Source organism: Panthera tigris, chromosome B2 (assembly GCF_018350195.1).
Source record: "Panthera tigris isolate Pti1 chromosome B2, P.tigris_Pti1_mat1.1, whole genome shotgun sequence".
Taxonomy (NCBI): Eukaryota; Metazoa; Chordata; class Mammalia; order Carnivora; family Felidae; genus Panthera; species Panthera tigris.
In genome coordinates, this window is record NC_056664.1 from 100,537,903 (window position 1) to 100,555,892 (window position 17,990).

General features: G+C 40.4%; 1 protein-coding gene across 5 annotated transcripts in view; it reads left to right on the forward strand.

The window, feature by feature from the left end:
* The first annotated feature begins 4,498 nt into the window (after window positions 1–4,498).
* RFPL4B (ret finger protein like 4B) overlaps window positions 4,499–17,990 on the forward strand; it is a 38,863-nt gene continuing 25,371 nt past the window's right edge. The window contains exons 1-4 of one of the 5 annotated variants that reach the window (XM_042987030.1): window positions 4,499–4,536; window positions 9,634–9,750; window positions 13,266–13,509; window positions 15,096–15,200. The gene's annotated coding sequence lies outside the window, so the exon portion shown is untranslated. The remainder of the gene's footprint in view (window positions 4,537–9,633; window positions 9,751–13,265; window positions 13,510–15,095; window positions 15,201–17,990) is intronic. The other 4 variants (XM_042987029.1, XM_042987031.1, XM_007078710.3 and 1 more) reach the window with 4 other exon arrangements.

Consider the following 17,990-nt stretch of genomic DNA (forward strand, 5'->3'; position numbering starts at 1 on the left):
GGCTCTAAACTCCCAGGTTAGCTCTAAAGGAAGAAATTAGTCTCTCTCTCTCTCTCTCTTCCCCACATTTCCTCCCTCCCCTCCCTTCCTCTCACCTCTATTTCTCCTTTGTTGCTGTCTTCTCACTTCTATTTCCTGCATTGTTATTTTGATCTTTTCTAATAAGATAATGGATTGCTTGGTTCTTTGTATTAAATAAGACCGAGAGACTTGTAAAAGAAACTTAGTTAAATTTCTATTATTCCAGGTCATAAGAAAGCTCTTCTAGGTGCAGTAACTTCTACAGTTTCTGCTTCATGTTTTAAATGTTATAAATCTGCAGGTTATCCCTGCCCATAACATTGTGTCTGGATGGCTCCACCCCTCTGTGGAGTCTTTTCTTGGTGGCCTTGTGTCCTTTCACCAGGTGTCATGGATTATTTAAGTCCTGTGGGCAGGCACTTAAACACTCAGGTTGCCTTCAGACATTTATTTTTTTCTTTAATTCAACCATGTGCTGATCACCTCTTATCAAGGGGAAGAAGATACACATATAAATGGGGGATGCATCATCGAATGATGGTGACATAATTAATAATGACACTTGAACAGTAATTCTTGAACATTTCCCTAGAACTCCTTCCCCACAAAATTGAATATCGGGAGAATGGCATGTTAATTCCCCTTCAAAAAGCCACGAATGAAGACTACAATCTTAGGGGCTAGAATTAACTGTATCTTGTCTGCCTCCCTTCCTCTCTTGCTCCCTTCTCTTCTTTCCTTCTCCCTCTCTTCCTTCTTTTTTTTAATTTTTTTTTAACGTTTATTTATTTTTGAGACAGAGAGACAGAGCATGAACGGGGGAGGGGCAGAGAGAGAGGGAGACACAGAATCGGAAGCAGGCTCCAGGCTCTGAGCCATCAGCCCAGAGCCTGACATGGGGCTCAAACTCACGGACCGCGAGATCGTGACCTGAGCTGAAGTCAGACGCTTAACCGACTGAGCCACCCAGGCGCCCTCTCTCTTCCTTCTTCAAAAAAAATCTGGACTGGGATCCCAGCTGACAGCTCAATTAAGTGAAGCGAGCAAAGATTTCCCAGCTGTTGCCAACTCAAAGGGAGTTACGTCCATAAAGAAAAAGCAGTCTTTCTAACCAGAAAGCACCAAAGATCTTGATCATAGGCAGCACGGATCAGTGCAATCACAGGCGTGGACAAGGAGTCAAGAATTTCTCTACATTAAATCTCTCTGTACAGAATATCTCTACATTGTGCCTTTAGAAAAAAACGGAAAGAAAATATCTGGCTCGCAGAGAACTTGTACTGAGTAAAGAACTATAGCAGTGCTCAGCACAGAGCAGGTGCTCAGTAAATACTTGTTTGCTGAAGTAACGTTTGATTTGAATGGATTCTAAAATGCCTTCATCTGACTAAGTGCCGTCTTACATCAGCTTTCTCAGAATAGTGTTTCCATACAGGCAAACCTTCTAATCCCCAGTAGAAGAAAAGATTACATAAATATTCAGTAACTTGAAGTTTTAAGTAAATGCCCAGTGTCCTACCTCTAAACATGTCTGCAGATGATCTTGGTTTGCTCCCTGGAGAAGAACCAAGTACTTTAGATAAGGGGGGAATATTCTCTCTCTCTGCTTGTATAGACCTGGCCTAACTTAAAAATAAATGTTTAGTTAAGATGATCTCCAGCTTGACCTTTCTGAAGGCACGGGAAGCTGGCTTGAGCATAGCTGTCCATGGCTATAGATTGGAATGTCTCAGTGTAGGTGAAACAGTGTTCTCAAGGGAAGCCCTTCCTCATTTACTAGCTGGGTATGTTAATACCCTTTGGTATTTACCTCAGTCTTCAACAAGTCAAAATCTGTGGGGTAATATATACAGTCGATGATTCTTAAACCAACATAATACACTGAGATGCTTGTAACTGATGAGTGAGTTAGGCTCAGCCTTCAGCACTATGATTAATCATATAAATTTGTAAAAGGTGCATAATCATAGCTACTGGGAGAGACTGCTTACTGTGCTTACAGAATGTGCCTATTCCCTCCTATTTTCCTGGAGTCTTCTAGCTCAAAAGCTTTTGGGTTATGGATAGGTAAGTTGCATTTATCAAGAACCAGTGGAAGAAGTATGATGTTGGTATTTAAATCTCACCTTTTATTTAATATTGGGAAAACATCTGCCCTTCTCTGAGAATTAATTTCTTTATCTTGTAACAGTGCAACATCAGGGGCTGAGTGAGATTTTTCGTGTTGTCCCAGAACCATCAAAGACTCAAAGCTGGGAATATGTACCCCAAATTCTAAGCCCCAGGAACCACAGCTACTGAGACCTGCTATCTCTTTGCAGGGCTTGATAAGGATTATCCAGCAGACCTGGGGTTACTACTCCATTGTCTTTCACCTCCTCCTGATATTTAAAAACAACAACAACAACAACAACCGAGAAGAGGAGTCTTTTGAAGGAACAAAGTGTTCACGTTCTCTCTTCATCTCCTCCATTGAAGGAAAGAGAGGGAGGTCCAAGAGAATCGTTCATAAACTTGGGAGTTTCTCAGGAAAGGCAGACTGACGCTTTATTCCCTGGTTGAATATCTGCTTATATAGCAGAGGTGATGAACTACCTCTGAGCTGTCAGGTGTGTAGGTAGGGCGTTTATAGAGGTGATGTACGTGCACTTGCATGTTGGGGAGGGGAATGTCAGGTGGAGATGTCATAAGATTTCTTATCACTGCCCCAGTTGACACGCGCCCCTTTCCAAGATAAACTGAGATGGTTCCACATGTACTTGTTGCAAGCCTGGGAACTGACCAAGAAAGTTAGACTGAGTTTGGGGATAACTGTCTCTAGAGGAATCCCACAGTGAAGGACAAAAGCATGTGACATGACAATGCGAGCTGGGGTCAGCCAAAGATGTGGACAAAATTAATTAGGAACTTCCAGTGCCCAGAGTTGTGGGTTGGAGGGGGCATACTGGAGAGCATGAAGCACGTTGGAACCACAGGTAAGCAGGGAGGTATGCAGCCTTACTCTGCCCTGCTCCACCTCTAGAGGAGATAGTTCTGGAAAGAGGAGAAAGAGGGAAACTGATAAAGACCGTGCCCCTGGCTGGGGGAAGGGAGAAGAACATGATGAATTAGATGTAACATTAAGACTTAACCAAATAAACCCATGGACTAGGGCTAAGATGTGTGTGTGTGTGTGTGTGTGTGTGTGTGGCGGGGGTGGAGGGGTCGGTCTAGCATAGATGGGGACAGTTATTGGAAGAAAATAAAATGGTTTCATATTTATAGTCTAATGAGTTTAGGCTTTTCAATACCCCCATTTGCCTTCTTGTCCACGGTTCATCCTGCCAGTCTCAAAATATAGTCTCTCTCACAGTCCAGTACTGTTTGTAACATATTTAATATGTGATTCCACCTCCCCCTCACATCTCAGTTACATAGATCCTTGAGATTTGTGTCAAATCCTACCTCTTTCCAGAAGTCTTCCTTAATAACCCCAGGTCCATTTTCTACCCTACCTCTTCTCCATTGCCCTCTGTCATTTTGGCATTTTCTTTTGGATCCACCCTTGCGTTTTTCATTCTTTTCATTCCAGTGGACCACACACTACTTCGGGACCTCATGTAAACTCACCTTCAAACTATTGCCACATGTTGCCAAGGACAACTGGTCGGGCCATTGCCGCATTTGGCGAGCCATGTGGTCTAAAACTTGACAACAGCAGCCCATGGGAGTATGTGTTTCTAAATTGCACAAGGACTCTGTCAGCTCACCAGGTGTGTGCCTGTGAGGTGATGAATGCTCAATGCTCAGCAGGAGCATCTTTTCCTAAGTTGTATAAAGGTGACCCTGCACTTTTTAGCCGTCCCTTGCCCCCACCCTAGTCTCTCTTAATTTCAAATTCTTTTTTACATGGCTGAAAAATCAATTTTTTTTTTTACCTGAAGGAAATTTCTTCTTGTACATAAAAAAAGACACCCTTAAGGGCACCAGCAACATCACATATATTGGGTATTGCCGTAGAGGGGCTGAGCAGAGACTCTGCCTGGACACACAGTGAAATAAGATCTTCCTAGCACCGTGATTCTCGAACTTTAATGTGTACACAAATCACTATCAGATCTCATTAAAAGGCAGATTCTGTTTTGGAAGATCTGGGTGGAGTGTGAAATTCGGCATTTCTAACAAGTGCTTACGTGGTGCTAATGATGCTAGTCTGAGGACCACACTTTAGCAAGCAAATTTCATTGAATTCTCACAAAGATCCCTATGAGGTAGGTTTTATTCTTTTTTTAAAAAAAATTTTCAAGTTTGTTTATGTATTTATCTATGTATGTATTTATTCCTTTAGAGAACAAGCAGGGGAGGGGCAGAGAGAGAGAGAGAGAGAGAGAGACAGAATCTGAAGCAGGCTCCAGGCTCTGAGCTGTCAGCACAGAGCCCAACAACGTAGGGCTGGAGCTCACAGACTGCGAGATCATGACCTACGAGATCATGAAGGTGGACACTCAACCTTCTGAGCCACACAGGTGTACTGAGGTAGGTTTTATTCTTAATCCTACTTTATGAATGACAAAACTGATAGTTGAACTGATCAAACGATTTGTTCAAGCTTGCATAGCTTATAAATAAAGGACTAGGGACTCAAATTCAGCCCTGATGCAAGCAATAGCTCTCTCTCTCTTTTTTGTTTATTTATTTCTGAGAGAGAGAGAGAGAGGGAATGAGAGGGACAGAGAGAGAATCCCAGGGAGGCTCTGCTGTCAGCACGGAGCCTGACACGGGGCTCAAACCCACAAACCGTGAGATCATGACCCCTGCCGAAGTCGGATGCTCAGCTGGCCGAGCCACCCAGGCACCCCAAGCAACCTCTTTTAAATCACCATGGTGTATTCCCTCTAGAAGGGTCAGGACAGAAGAGAATTAACTTCAGGAAGGAATTCTGTTCAGAAGGTAAGACAGGCAAACTTGGTAGTGGATTGGCCTTGAACTTCTCAGTTGAGTTGGTCAGGGACTCCTGCGCTACAAGAAATGGAGTATGGGGCAGCAGGAACAAGAGGTTTGGGAGTTTGAAGGGTTGAGGGCAGCTGCAATGGGCCATGTGCTGGGGAATCAGCAGGAGGGAAGGCCCGGGTGAAGTGGAGTGGATTGAATTTGCCAAAGTGCCAAATCAGTTGTTGCTAAACTCCATATTAGAATCACCTACGCATGGTTTTTTTTTAAAGCTTTCAAAGCTGAGGGCATACCCCAGACCAGTTAAGTCACAGTCTCTGGGGCTGGGACACAAACATCAATATTTTCTGAAGCTACCCAGGTAATTGCAAAGTACAGAATTTTGGAGAACCACTGCTATTGACTATTTGCTTCTAATATGAAAGGGGCACAGTCTTTAATTATTCATAAAGAGCCCAAGGAACACTGAAGAATGGTTTTGGGTTTTGGCATGGTTCAGGGTTTGGCAAACTTTTTCTGTATGGAGCCAGATAGTAAACAAAATGTTTTAGGCTTTGTAGGCCAAGAGGCAAATTTGAGGATATTATGTAAGTGCTTATGTAACAAGAGAGAAAACAGATTTCCACAAATTTTCTGATGAAATTCAAAATTTTACGGATGCTAAACTTGGAATTTCATATAATTTCTATGTGTGATGAACCATTAGAGTTCTTTTGATTTTTCTAACCATTAAAAATTTAAAAATTATTCTTAGCTTGAGGGCTGTACAGAAACAGGCAGCAGGCTGGATTTGGCCCCTGAGTTGAAGGGTTGAAATTTGCTGACTCATGGTATAGTTAACGATGTACCTTGATGAATCCAAGGAAGTCCTCAGACATGTGTATTTAAACAAAAACATCAGTATTTAAATGAGTGCTGTACCTGGCTAGCAGTAAAACTAGCCTTTGGAAAATCATTATCCTTTCTAAGGACAGTGTGCAAATCAAATGACAACATTTTGAGACAAAGCCTACTTTATCCATATTTTTCATCATCATAAATTAAAAATCACTGGTTGAAAATATGGCTACACTATAGTCTACTGCATACAATAATATGCTTTGTAAATGATTCCAATACTTAATCTCTAAAATATCTTATGAAAAATGTAAACAGGATTTCAATTTGATTTAAAAACAGCTTGTGTTTAATCTAATGTCCACTCTTTCCAGGCCCTGATTTGCTAAAGAGCCCTGGTTGCAGAGTATAGCCCTCCTGGGTTTCTATTCTGTGTGTTTGGATGTAGGGATTATAGGTCAAAATTGCCATTTTATGGAAATGCTGTCTGTGTCATTAGGTAGGTAGTCTGAAATGCATTAGAGGGTTATAAAAATCACTTTTTTTTTTTTACCCCTAAGTGAATTTCAAGGATTACTTAACTCCTCCCAAGTCACACATCTGGTAATGATCAGGGAGAAACTTGAACCCACATCATCTGACTCAGACTGCAGATTTTTATGCTTAGTCCATTGCGCCACTCACACTTCACAATATTCTGCAAAAGGAAAAGCTGAGCCCTGCAGACACCATGTGTTAGAAGGTGTTGTGCATCTGGTCTGTTCGCTCCAGGCACCAGAATTTTCACTGGTGTCAGGGGTGCTAACTGGCTTAAATAGAGCACACGCGCTCCCTCTCTCTCTTTGATGGCCCGATGCATCCATTTCTTTATTTTTATTATTTATTTATTTTTTACAATCTGATGTCTCTTTTTCATAATGGCTACTGTTTCTATTAATTCTGAATAGTAAAACAAAAATATGATGAAGTAAAAGAATAATTATATTTATACTTCAGAATGTACTATGTCCATTTTCCCAGTTAAATGTAAATACGTATAAACAAATTTAAAAGCAATATAAAAGCACACAGATATAGATATGACTATAGTGTGCTTATGATGTTCATTAATCAAACCCTACTTGTGTCTCCTTGCATGTTTTCTGTGCTATTCATGGGCTATTTCCCATGAGTCACTATCAGTTGTCCTTCAAGGGCAGCAATGTGGTTAAAAATGGTCCTTTTGTTGCCACACCAAGGTTTTGTAGTTTAACAGTGTCATTTCCACTTAAATAGAAGTTATGTGTAAATTGGCTAGGCTACTTATTTCATACTCCCTTGTTTTTCTTAAAGTTTTTTTATCTTGAAAACTACTAGCCTGAGGAGTTAAGTCATGATACGAAAAAAATGATTTTAAGTGAAAAGATATTACACTTACATAAAAAGAACACTTGGAATGTGCTTAAATTTGGTTAAGTACCTATATTCGTTAAGCACCTCTTAGGATATATACTCATATTACTGAGTATTATGTAATTATTAAGAGTTATGTATACAAATGAATTTATAATGGACTATGAAATGTTTTGTTAAAATGTGGATTATTTAAGCAAGATGAAAATGATAAATTCTACACATAATACAGTAATCAATCTGACTGTATATATTAACATGGAAACAAAGTTATACACAAAAGAGACTGAAAAAAAATAAACTAAAATGTTAACTAAGGATATATCTGAGGGCTAAGCTTACTGTTTTTTATCTTCTATTTTTACTTATTTCCCATGTGGAGCATGTATCACTATTCTAGAAATCTTTACATTCATTTTAAAAGAAATCCTATTGACTGATTCATTATCATAATTACCAAATATTTTATTATTCTGGGTTGTAACTGCTGTTACTGTATTATCTTGAGGCATTTTATAACTAGACCACCCTGAATTATTGCATTAATAACTTCAGATAGTTTCTCATTAGCAAAAAAAAATACAGTTAAAAAATTTAAAGAAAGGAATCTTAGGACCTGAAGTTCTAAAAATTATGCTTGTAATACATTTAGCTTAGTTTAGTTTAGTTCATTTATTTAGTTGGTTTTTTTTTCCCCCATATGTATGAAAATGTTCAATGCTGGTAGAAGTTACCAGAAAATAAAAAAAAACTCCTTCCCTTGAGCTTGTCTGCCTTGAGAATTTGCCAGGCGTTGAAGGGAGCCCTCTGCTGTTAGCTATATTTATTACAGTAAACTTTGATTTATATTGTTTTATGTCCTTCCTTGAACCTACTCAGGTTTTTAATGTTTCTGTTATGATTGTACATTTCACATAACAAAGAAAACATAAATTCCACGATGCCAGCTGGCACAGTTAATAATCCGTCAATTCTGCCCTTTTTGAACTATACCACAGCATTGGAACATCTGGCAGTTTCCAATTTCCATGTTAGAGTGGGGTTTTGACCTCTATTTCACTTTCAAATGGGTCTCTTCGGCAGAATAACTCTGCTTTCTCCATTAACTTCACCGCTCACACCCTTGACAGTGCATGTGAGGCTTTACACCTAGTGCTTTAGAAGGTGCTGTGCACTTGTCAGAGGAAGCTACCGTTCTGCTCTGCTCCCTTAATCGCCTTTGTTCATTGCTCCTATCCATTAACTACCAGCGCTCCTCGAATCTCCCTCTTTGGGCCTTTGGTTTTTAAAAATATCTTCCTCTGTTGCATCTGAAGGCTCATCCACTTTCACAAGCCTAGTTATCAGTCTGAACTAATTGCTTCAGCTCTGTCCTCTCCAGGGCCCTGGAAGAGAAGCCGGCAACAAGGGGCCTTTGCGTGCCTGGTGCATGAGCACAGTGGTGTGTGTGTGTGTGTGTGTGTGTGTGTGTGTGTGTGTGTACACATAAAATACGGATAAAAAAGATAGAAAAATATATCTCCTTGCCTGTCTCCCTTCACTGGCATCAGGTAATCTCCACTCTCTGGGACTGAACTCTTGGGAAGACGTTTCTTCAGCACCTGTGATTCTGAGTTTGCCCCTCTGCTTTTCTTTTTTTCTAGCCTCTCTCACTGTTTGCTTCCCTCTGCTCTGCATGTTCTTATCACACGAGTCTTCCTAAGAAAAGCATCTTTAACCATTTCCCTCTCCTTTGAACGTATCTTCCGTGCTTCTCTGTTGCTGAAAGGTTCAGTTTCAAATGTTTCACCCTGATATTCTAGGCCCTTTAAATTTTGACTTTACCTCTCCAGCCGAATATCTTGCTCCTAACAAGGCTATTCCGGCAGGCCGGCTTCCTGCCTCCCGCATTCTCCGTCCAGGTCTTCCGTTCTTACGCTAGTGTGGTCTCTTTTCAGTCCTGTCGAAAATGCTTTCTTTCAATGTACTTGTCCAAATCCAACTCCCATTTGAAACACTCATATTTCCATCAACTTTTTCTCGAATAATCAGGCAACATGGATATAATCTTTTCTCAGCTACCTGTTCAGCATTTATTATGAGTTCCACGCATTAGAGTATTTTGTGGCATTTAATCTGATGCTAGTGTGTATTCTCTTGGGTGCTCTTAATTGTTCCTTTTATATCTTGTCTTACTCACAAGACTATATCTGTGCATATGAGGATAAGAATATAGTCTGGTATTTCACAGAGTGGTACCATGCTGGACTTTATCAGTTGCTTAAACTCTGGGCAATTCATTTCCTTCTTCTGTAAAATGGAAATAATGATGCTTCTCTACCTATCCCTTTTTGACACTTGAAGCTAAAATGAAATAAAGTGGGCAAAGGCTTCAAAGCTTTCAAGCTCAAGTATTACCACAATTATCATGATGCATAACCTCTCTTTTTCCCCCTGAAATACCACCTATCATAGGGTCATGGAATTTCCTTCTGAGGATAGAGTTAACCACCCAAAAGGGTCACAGCCATCATGAGGAACAGACACCGTCTCTCTGAAGGCGCATCAGATCTGCCAGAGTAAAAGACCAAGGTCAGTATCTTCAACTCAGGTCTTCATTTTTCCCATCCATGGATGTTGATAGTGTCTATTCACATTCACATCAAGGCTCTTGTAATATTAGTCTGTACTTACTGTTTATACTCCAGCAATCTTGGGTCAAAACTCACAAGTATACAGAAATTTCTTTCTAAAAGTGACCAAAGACGTCCTAATTATTTAATGGAATAGCTGCTCTTCATCCTTACCTCCTAGGCCTTTCTGTCACATTAGATGCCATTAAGTATAGTTGTAAAATAAGGTTCGAAGAAACGGAGATGTTCCAATACAAGAGATCATGAAGGAGAAGGCAGATTTGACTGCATTAGAGTGGAAGGCATGTCTACATCAATAATTTAAAAAAACAAATGAAAAGGCAAACAAAAAACTTGGAAAATATTTGCTTTGTCTTTGACAATCCTATTAATATCCTCAGATTAAAACCTTAAATAACATGGGAAAAGATAAACACTGTAATAGGAAAATGGGCAAATGTTACAAACATACAAATCACAGAAAATATAAATGTCACATGTATAATGCTCAACTTCACTAATAAATTCAATGGCTAGTTTTAGGTCCCATTTTTTTTCCTCTTTGAAATATTGCAAAGTATATTAAACTCCTTTTGAACAGGTTCTGTAAAAAATTCTGATTAACCTGCCCAGAGTCCTTCATGTTGGACCCAGAATGGTGGACCTCGTCTGCATTGTACTTGCCCGAGAGAATCAGCTGGGCACAAGTTTTCCTTTTTCCCAGAATGTAATGGGGCATGTGCATCCTAACACCAATCTTGAAAATAGCATTAGCTTCCAAAGGCATGTTTATATCAACTTATGCCTTTAGTAAAGGCATCTCTCCTGCCATCTCTCCTCCAATAAAGAATAAAATCTGAGAATGACTGATAAAATCGTGCCCGGTCTTGTTGAGAGAATGAGTGATGGGTTGTTTAAGAAGGCAAAAAACAAAAAAAGGAAATTTCATTTCCATCTAAACACTGCTTTGTGTCTACACTGTAGGTTTGTATCCTTGGTTCAAGGTTACAGATCTTCCCAATGATACATTAGCTGTCAAATATAAAGTCTTAGGCCATGTTGCCAAGAGCATTCTTATTGCCTTGAGCATTCTTTTTTTTTCCCCCTACTATATTAAAAAATGCCCTTTGGGACATGGGTCTGGAAAAGTATTCCTTTTTTTAGAGCTACTAATTTCAAATGGAACTGACATTGCAAAGATCCTACAAATATTCTCTTCTGTTCTCATAAATTAGGCACCATTATCAAGTGTAATGTGCCAGACATTTTACATACACAATTCATTTAATATTATGATAATGCTAGATAGAATAGGGTATTTTTGGGGTTTTTTTTGGTTTTGCCTTTTTAAAAATTATCTATCTATCTATCTATCTATTTACATTTCACAGAAGAAATGTAAATTCAATGTAGAATCCATGTCTCAGATAAAATAAATCACTTAAAGTTTAAGCTACTGAGACGCCTCCTCTCAGGTGAGCTCAAGTTTGTCTGGCTCCAGAGTCCACGTTTTTCTACCTAACCTCATTTTTTGCTGTTTCTTTTCAATTCTGTAACTTTCATACTATGTTTAGCTTAAAATTAACGCAAAGCTTATCATGTATCCTCAGCGGTAATTGATTGGTGTTCTGTTTAAGGTGCTTTGGAATTCTGTAGATTGTGGGGGTCTTTTCTGATGGTTTCCACTGACCCTATAAAATGATTTACCTACTGCATTTGGAAACATCTAGAAGCTCTTGTCAATCATGAAAAAGTTGAAGAACTCCCATTCTGAGAAGAAGAATAAAATTGAGCATCTGCAGGACCTCAGAAAGCAGTGTGATTTTAGGCCAGTTATGGTCACAGCAAGATCACTGTTATGAAATTTATTTTTATCTTCTGAGTTCTCAGGGGTATTTATGGCAGTCTTGGACAGAAGTCTTATTAAGGAAGATTCCTGTCTGGGCATCCATGCAATTTATTTTGAATGCTCTGGCGTGACTCTCCCTTGGGAGTTATCTTTAGTGTAGAGATTCTAGTATTATTTGATTTAATGATGTTTGGACATGGTGGGCTGCCTAATCAGTACCAGATAGAATACAAGGAAAATTTTCTTCCTTTTTCAGAGCTCATAGTTATGGCAGGGGATATGCCTCTGCTGGGTTCAAGTTTTGGCTTTGCTACTTGATAGCTACGTGACCTTGGCAAGTCAGTTGACATCTCTGAGCCTCAGTTCTCTTATCTTGTATAATAATAATAATAATAATACCCATAGCATTGTTGTACAAGATGTAAAATAATAAACATAAAAGCATTTTTGTAAACTTTAAAACTACTGTACACAGGGGTGCCTGGGTGGCTCAGTTGGTTAAGCATCTAACTCTTTCGGCTCAGGTCATGATCTTGCGGTTCGTGATTTCAAGACCCGCATTGGTCTCTGTCCTGGCAGTGTGGAGCCTGCTTAGAATCCTCCTCTCTTTCCCTCTCTCTCTGCCCCTCCCCTACACTCTGTCTCTCAGTAAATAAATAAGCTTTAAAAAATAAAAGTATCATACACAAAGATAAATAACTCACTTTAAAAATGGACAAGTGATCTGAATAGACATTTCGTTAAAGAATACCTACAAATGGCCAATAACTACATGAAAAGACGCTCAACATCATTAGTCATCAAACCCACAAGGAGATACCACATTTCACCTATGAATAAAATAGCTATAATAAAAAAGCCAGATGAGAATAAGTGTTGTTGAGGATGTGGAGAAATAGGGATCCTCACACATTGCTGGTGGGAATGTAAAATGGTAAAGATTCTTGGTAGAATGGCCTGGAAGTTTCTTTTAGTTTAACATAGTTGCCACATGATTCAGCAATTTTATTTCTGGTTATATACCCCAAAGAAATAAAAGTACATGTCCACAAAAAAAAAAAACAAAACCTGTACATGAATGTTCATGGGCATTATTCTTAATATCCAAAGGTGGAAACAGCTCAAATATCTATCAGCAGATGAATAGATAAATAAAATGTGGTATATTCATAGAATAGAATATTACTTGGCAATCAAAACAAATGAAGTATTGGCATGTGCTATTACTTGGACGGACTTTGAAAGCGTGCTAAGTGGAAGAAGCCAGTCACAGCGAATCACATATTGTATGATTCAACTTAGACAAAATGCCCAGAGTAGACAAATCCGTAGGTACAGGAAGTAGGTTGGTGTTTGCCTATGGTTGAGGGGTTGGGGGCAAATGAAAAGTGACAACTCATGGATATGGGTTTTCCTCATTAGGGTGATGAAAATATTCTAAAACTGATTTGTGTAATAGTTGTACAACTTTGTGACTATACTAACGACTATTGTAAATTTCAAATGGGCGAAATGCGTCCTAGGTACGTGAGCTATAGCTGAATAAAGCTGTTATTATAAAAGTACCGCACTGTATAAGTCTATATTACCATTTGTTCTATTTTTATATTTGTCCTTTATCACAGCCATAATAGACTGGCATTCTCAGCTTTTGGCTCTAAGCTAGAGACAAAGTAGACTCTCCATTTCTTGTGAACTCTCATATCAGAAGGTTTTCTCAGGTACGGTAGTTCACAAAGGAATGCCACCAGCTTAGCTTTACTACAAGAAGTCCCAGGAACACCTGTTCCAGGTCAGCTTCTCACCTGGTTAGTCCACATCGATTATCATCGCATGGAATTGGTTCAATCAGGAGAAAATGGCATCAAGGTGAGCCCTTCCCGATTTTCCATTTCTTGAAAATAATTGACCATGGTTCCTGGGGAATTGATCTATTTTATGTTCAGCATTTTGCTCTTAGAAACTCTTTTGTTTGTAGGCTTCTAATTGAAACCAAGTCATCCTCCCAAAAAACACAAAAAAACAGCTCTGGCCCACAGCAATTTGTTCAGTAGATTATAATACACTTTTATTTATCTTCTCTCAGTACATTGCATGGTCTGCAAGGATAAGAAGTTCCGTTTTATTTAATTTTGTATTCCGTGGGCTTGACACATAGTCAGGGCTCAGCAAGTGGTTTACTGAATGATGAATCAATAAATGAATGCAGAAAACAAGGTGAGCAGAAATAGTGACATTTACCTGACACATGGGCCACAAAGACAGCCATGCCAATTTGGGTCAATATTGCTCAGGAAGTGATATTCTCAGGCTGAACATGGAGGGTTTTGTTATGCACGAGTTAGCTTTTCAGACCACAGAAAGTAGAAATTTGTAGTCAATTTGAACTTCACAGGCTTTGACAAAGGTGGGATTGTAGGAGCAATTTCTTAGTGAGTGAGCCTAACTGGCCCCCATCGAGGGCATTTAAAGTTAGTGTGCAAGCATCTACTTAGCTTCTCATCAGAGAAAGAGAGGGGGAAATAATTACTTGTTGTATTCCAGAATCTTGGAGATTCTGGAAGGCCTTCAGGAGCATCCCCTGAGAAATGTCCATGACCTATACGGCCAAAAATAATATTGAAAGAATAGCTAATGGAGGGTAAATACAAAATTGGGATTGTGCTAGAATTGAGTGGATTAGGAGGAAACTATCTGGGCAGGTTGCTATGAGGCAGTGTGCTGGGGCCTCAGGAGAAGCCACCGGCACTTTGGGTCACTGCATTTACTTGGGCTCACCCAGCTGCGTCACACGCCCCGGGGCCATTGTCTGCTGTGCCAACTCCAATCCACCACCACCTGGAAAGTGTGAAACTTGGTCCACAGAAGACCACTGAAAAGGGTTAAATCCTAAAGACACACGGTCTGGCAGCAAAAGGGCAATCTGTAAAGGAACTCAGTTCACAGGCGTTGACCCCTGCCTCTCTCCTCATTTTCACACCTCAGACTGCAGGATGATGTGTGAGGATTCCTTTCTCTTTAGTTTCCCTCCTCAAGAAAGAGTAAACCTTTATCTTTCATCCTGTATTACCTGGCCAGCTATTTACAGATAAGGCCAGTGTTTCCTTCCCATATCTGCAGAGCAGACCCTGATAGGCTGATTCTTTTCTCACTGTACATACTCATGGATGGTAGGGAAATTGTATCATTTTCCGCTAACACATCTGAGTCCGATGGTACCTACTGACATAGCAACTTATTTACCTTTTGGCATAATGAGGAATTTGAGTTTCCATTATATTTTATTTTATTCCATTATAAATGCCTAAATTTTCCTGGGATATATGCTAAGCAGCCTAATTCTTTGATCATTCCTTTCTTATTTTATTCCATTTTATTCCATTATAAATGCCTAAATTTTCCTGGGATATATGCTTAGCAGCCTAATTCTTTGATCATTCCTTTCTTATTCAAAGCTGCTTCTCTCTGAGCAGGGAAGCTCCAGGAACAAACTGGAAATCAGGACGTGTTTGGATGGAAAAGAAACACAGTGCAACCGTCCGTCTGCCTCATTCTCTGATGTAAGTGAAGACACCTCGGTTCCATTAGCTGAAGTGTCCATTAGCTAATCAAGAATTTAAGCTGAGTGTTCCAAAGAGTGGAAACATGAGGCACAGCTGGGGCAGGACCTGGTCACTCAACAAATATTTGTTATCTGCCTAAGCACTGGGAATACCAATAAGAGTGAGATGAATTTTTTGCCCTCAAGTCATTCATGATGTATCAGGGAAGACAGACAAAAATCGATGAGGGTGCCAGGTGCTATGAAAGAGGCAAGCCGTAAGCACTAATGGGGGCAGGGGCGGTCTGGAGGCACCTCACATTCCAGATCCCGGAGACTCCAGACTCAAAGCGGGGACAAAGGCAAATTCAAAAAGGCCCCCCCCCCCCCCCCCCCGCCACCATCTGGTGGTTAAGATGCAAATCAAACATCTTTAATTTAAACTTTAGCATTTGGAGATATGTCCTTGAGGCTCAAATGTAAAGAATATGTGCTCACAGATGAAGCTTTCCCTGCTGATTCAAAGGAAGCCAACTTGAGCCCCATGAAGCCTTTTGATGTGGGGAGTAATCACTGTTTGTTTTCTCTGTGACCACAGAGAATTCAAGCAAAGCCTTTTTCGGAGCAATAACAATAGCTATTCTTTTAAATACTCCCTGCATTTCCTATTCTGTTAGGTACTTGGCATATGATTTTTATAGAAATCCCGTAAAATAGTATTAGTTTACCTACTTGGCAGAAAAGAAAACAGAAATAGAGAGAGGTTAACTTAGTAATTTAGTTGCTCAGATAGTTTTGGAGCAAGGGTTTTAGTCCATGAGGCACTGCCTCTAGAAATCCCTGCTTTTAGTTATATCAAACCTGCAAATTATAATCTTAATCTAATTTATCAGTGCCTGCACATACTTCCTGAACAATGTCTCTAAAATGCTTTAAAATGCTTACTTTTAAGTTTTTAAAAAAATTTTTTTAATGTTTATTTACTTGAGAGAGAGAGAGAGAGAGAGAGAAGGGGAGGGGCAGAGAGAGAGAGGGAGACACAGCATGTGAAGCAGGCTCCAGGCTCTGAGCTGTCAGCACAGAAGCTGGACACTTCTGAGCCGAAGTTGGACACTTAGCTGACTGAGCCACCCAGGCGCCCCATCTTTTTTTTTTTTTTTTTCAGGCAAAGGCATGTGACATTTCTGCCACTGACGTGAGCCAAGGGAGGGCTTGTTATGTTAGAGCGATTGTCAAAATTGGATACATTCTTAGCGGTGACAGTCAGGGGGAGAAATTCTTCTGGAGACCACACTACAAATATTGTTTTGAATTTAGAGTCATCGCCGTCCATTTTCTCTGCAGGGTGTGTAGGGGTTAGTGCACATTTCTTGGTTTCTGATGTTTTTCTGTAAGGTTCTGATTTAAAAGTTCATTTCCTTACACACCAGGAGCAGTGTTTGTAGGTCAAGCTCCCAAAGTGTGAAATACTTGAACTCTCTAGGAAATATCCTGGGCATATGATTTAACTTTTGGCTGACTAGGTCTTGAATGGGGACATTGGAAAATATGAAACAGGGAGAAAGGACCTCCAACCACTGGTGCAGGGACCTCATTTTGTATCTGGCCCGAATGGCATAATTAACAATCTTAATAGCTTTTTGGCAGTCATCTTACTTCTTGATTACTACATCCTCTCACTGCTTCTGCACGAAGCTGAATCCGGAGTGTATCTGCCTTCTCTGTTCCCATGCTCAGGAGAGTAAACACTCTGGATGAAAAGCCACACCACCTGCAGATCAGGGACACTGCAGACACTTGGTCTCCAGTCTCGGCTGGGTCCTCAGAAATTCTTGTCAGTGCTTATACTTGTTCAGAGTGTCCAGGTCCCTCAAAGATTCCCCACACTCACCAAAGTCCTTCTGACCCCCTTTAGTGCCCTCTTCTTCTGTCTCAGCAGATGATCTTGCTGCCCAGACACTGTGGACATTTAGGTCTCAGGTAAGCCCATCATCAGCCACCAGTTGAGTACCTAATGCTTCCTTCTGTTGACACCCACACATGTTCCCAAGATCTGTCTTCTGGTCTCAGAGAATGCCTCACTCCTTTCTCAAGTCCAAGTCCACTAGGACACTGACCTACGTCAACTGCCCCCAGGCCCCTCGGAACTCTATGGCATCTCATTCCTAGGTCGTTGTCCCACTCTTCTGCCTCTCCAGCCTTGCCCTCCCCAAGGCTCCTAGAAAAATAAACTGGTCATTCCCTTTTCAGCTACCATCAAGGCTCTCTCTTCTTTGAGAATTCAAATGGTTAAGGGAGTGGGCTTAACCCCTAACTTTGCTTTCTTACTTCATACAGGTATCTGGCTTTTGTCCCCACCATTCCTTAACTTCTCTCACTATGGTCACCAAAAGTCTCTCATGGCCAAGATACAACTGACCTTTTTTGGTCCTCCTGGGTCTGTGTGTGGCACTTAGCTAAGTTGACCACTCCCTCTCTTTAAAAACATTCTGGGGGTGCCTGGGTGGCTCAGTCGGTTAAGCATCCGACTTCGGCTCAGGTCATGATCTCGCGGTCCGTGAGTTCGAGCCCTGCGTCGGGCTCTGTGCTGACAGCTCAGAGCCTGGAGCCTGTTTCAGATTCTGTGTCTCCTTCTCTCTGACCCTCCCCTGTTCATGCTCTGTCTCTCCCTGTCTCAAAAATAAATAAAATGTTAAAAAAAATTTTTTTAAAAAATAATAAAAAAAAATAAAAACATTCTGTGTATTTCCTTGGTTTCTCCAACACTCTGCCCTTCTGGTTTTCTCCATTCCAGCCTGGTTGTGCTTCC